General features: G+C 54.8%; 1 protein-coding gene across 1 annotated transcript in view; it reads left to right on the top strand.

Annotated features, from left to right (window-relative positions):
- The window catches only part of PREX1 (phosphatidylinositol-3,4,5-trisphosphate dependent Rac exchange factor 1), a 176,917-nt gene that overhangs the window by 168,382 nt on the left and 7,953 nt on the right, over window positions 1–582 (top strand). The gene's annotated exons all lie outside the window — the stretch shown is intronic.

Below are 582 nucleotides of genomic sequence, written 5' to 3'. Positions count from 1 at the left end.
CCTATCCATCCATCCATCCATCTGTCCGTCCGTCCGTCCATCCATCCATGAACCAATTTCCACCTCCTTGGGGGTAATATCCTGTTCAGAATGCACTGACTAGAGTCTAGAGGGACAACAGGTGTCTTCTTAGGGACCGATTGGAATTGATTAACAGTGGCTGCCTATCTATAGGCAGAGTTGGGCTCAGGGGCAACTAGTGACTGGTTAGTGGTTTTTGCTGTGGGTGTAGGATGGGGTGTGCATGCCATAATTCTGCCACCCCTGCCACAGGCTCTTCCTTATGGGTGTAAATAAGCTGAGGTCCTATTCGAGGACAGCTTTGGCCAGGTAGAGGCCCTGGGCTATCAGGTGAGGTGTACAAAGAATGTGGTGAAGCTCTGAAGACACTGACAAGTCCCCAGTGGGGCAGAATCAGTGCCAGGTCTAAGAATGAAGTAGTGGAAGCTAGGACCTGTGGAAGGAGGTGAAAAGTCAGAGGCTGCTCTCCTGAGTGCGGGAGGACAGGGCTGTCCGGGGCTAGCCCTGGTGGGCAGGAGGATGGGGCTGTCCGAGGCTAGCCCTGGCGGGCGGGAGGACGGG

The sequence above is a fragment of the Mirounga leonina genome, unplaced genomic scaffold (assembly GCF_011800145.1).
Source record: "Mirounga leonina isolate KUSES-001 unplaced genomic scaffold, KU_Mleo_1.0 Mir_195, whole genome shotgun sequence".
In the NCBI taxonomy this organism is placed as follows: domain Eukaryota; kingdom Metazoa; phylum Chordata; class Mammalia; order Carnivora; family Phocidae; genus Mirounga; species Mirounga leonina.
This window is presented reverse-complemented; position numbering and strand designations above follow the sequence as displayed.